We start from the raw sequence: 2,789 nt of genomic DNA on the forward strand, positions 1-2,789 counted from the left end.
AAGAAATGAAAGGAATTTAGTAAAAAGATATATATGTAACATAAATATAACATGTCATATAATGTAATATGTAATGTTATATGTAACTATAATTTTTATATATTATGTATATAAAATGTATATATAATATGATGTCACAATATATATCGTAAATCACATGGCAAATGAATTCAAATGGCATGCTAGAAAATATAAAGATTAAATAAAAAGAAGACAGGAATAAGGAATTAAAAAATACATAATGTGTAGAAAGCAAATAGCAAAATGGTGACTATTTGCCCTTCCTTATAAGTAATTACATGAAGTACAAATGGTTAAACACTACAACCCAAAAGCAAGATATGTTGACAACTATTGGTTGACAAGTATTCATTGTTGAATAATAAACAATTGAACAACAGTAATTGCAAACTTCTAATACTTCACTTTCAAAAGTGGCTGAAACAAGTACTCAGAAAGCCAACAAGGAAATAAATGAAAGTAGACCTAACACACATGTATTGGATACTTCCTCCAACAGGAGCAGAATATGCATTCCTCCAACTGCACACAGAACCTTCTCTAGGCCTGCCCATTTATGGGGCCATAAAACAAGTCTTACTAAAATAGAGAAGATTGAAATTCCTCAAAAATTTTTTTGCCATGGAATGAAGTTTTAAATCAGTAAAAAAGAAAACTATGGGATTTACAAGTATGTGGATTTAAAAAAAATTCTAAACAAAAAAGGGTCACAGATAAAAAAAGGAAAATAAAAAAAAATAAGATGAATGAAAATGAAACCTACATGTTGGAAGACCCAACACCTCTCTTCAGATCTGATAATCCAACTGGAAGGACACACAGGTCTCAGCTTCTGGCCAGTATTCATGGCTGTGATTTCTGACAGCAAAAGGATTCCAAGCATGAGCAATGAAGGAGAAAGGTGTATGGTGAAGACCAAGGGAGACCAGTCACTGCCAAGGGTCCTTTTCAAGGTCACACAGGATGCATTTCATTTCCCAAATTAGTTCGAGCACATTGGAAGTGTTGCCTAAATTTCATTAGATATTGAGCGTCCAGCATTTTCACTGGAGACTTGCTATATATAGGTATGGTCTGCCAGACAAATCCCCAAATTCTGTATTCCTAAAAAGAAAGCAGAAGCCTCACATACACCATAATCAGGAATGACTTTCACTCACTCTTGGAATAATGGGAACTGGCCCAAAGCTAAGTTCTCAGTATCAGCCAAGGGTCAGATTGCAGCTAATTGATAGACCCAGAGTACCAGTTCAGGGACATTATGTTAGCTCTCCTATACGAACAACATAGCAAATGGGCAAGGGGCTATTAAAGCTGTGCCTATGGGAAAGATCATAAATGAATAACCAGCATTCCATGTTAACATAAATTAATACATAATGGCAAATTAACCAAAGAAAGCAAACAGAAGAATTAAGGCTTCAAATGGGAATAAATGAAAGAAGCAAACGTATGAAAAATCAATAAAATGTTATTTAATTTATAAACCCAACTAGACTAGCAGAGAAATGGAGATACACACACATATACAGAGAGAGAGAGAGGGGAGGGGAGGGGGAGGGGGAGGGAGAGAGAGAGATCAGGATTAAGGTACCAAAATAAAAAGGAGAATAAAGTCACACTATGCACAATTATATGTAGTAGGGAAAAGATGGAAGGAAGGAAGGAAGGAAGGGAGGGAGGGAGGGAGGGAGGGAGGGAGGGAGGGAATCTCTGAGATCGTTTTTCCTCAACATTGTTTCCAGGTACATGCTTGTTGAAGGCACCTGTCCCAGGCACCAGCAGCTGTGGAAAACTACTATTCTGGGATATGATGAATAAGATAGAGACAAGATGTGTTTATGTTGTGGCCTCCAAGATGAGGTTACCAATCTTTTCCGAGCCTAGACTAATGGCAAGTTCACTGGGAGAAGGCACACCACAACTGATCTCAGGAGTACCAGCACTGTGGGTGGGCCCAATAAATACCATCTGTCAAGTCTTTTTAGGAAAGTGGATTAACAATCACAAGTCAAACACATTCCCACAAAGAGCACACTAAAAGGAAGTAATTTGCCAGTGTATTGTACATGCTTATTTAGGGGCTAAGCAAGCTACCAATAGGCCACTGATAAAACATTAAAAATAAGAGTTAGAAAGAAAAAAAAGCCACTGGTAACTCATGCCTGCAATAGCTATTCAGGTAGCTGAGATCTGAGTTCAAAGCCAGCCCAGGCAAGAACATCTGGGACACTCTTAAATCCAGTGAATCAGCAAAAACCTGCAGTGGATCTGTGGCTCATATGCTGGAGCACCAGCCTTGGTTGAAAAAAGCTAAAGGACAGTGCCCAGGCTCTGAGTTCTAGCCCTAGTACACGCATACACACACACACACACACACACACACATACACACAGAGGTATCAATCATACCTCTCCAATAATTATAATTTTTTCCTGTCAAATTGAATTATTGTCATTTCCTAACTCTTACGGTATGTCATTATTTTCTTTGATTATGTTGTTTTTTTGTACAAGGATTTGAAGTCAGGACCTTGGACTAGCCAGTTTGCCTACCACTTGAGCCACACCTTCAGCCTGAGTTTTGCTCATTATTTTGAAGTCTCACAAACTTTACTTCGCAGGCTTGCTTCAAATAGTGATCTTCTGAATCTCAACCTCTTGAGTAGCTAGAATGACAGATGTGAGCCACCAGCATGGGCTTTGTGGTTATATTTTTCAAGTATTCAAGTCATGCCCACTCTTAAACAAGTTTAGATTTCATGAAAA

Source organism: Dipodomys ordii, unplaced genomic scaffold, assembly GCF_000151885.1.
Source record: "Dipodomys ordii isolate 6190 unplaced genomic scaffold, Dord_2.0 Scaffold93, whole genome shotgun sequence".
Classification (NCBI taxonomy): domain Eukaryota; kingdom Metazoa; phylum Chordata; class Mammalia; order Rodentia; family Heteromyidae; genus Dipodomys; species Dipodomys ordii.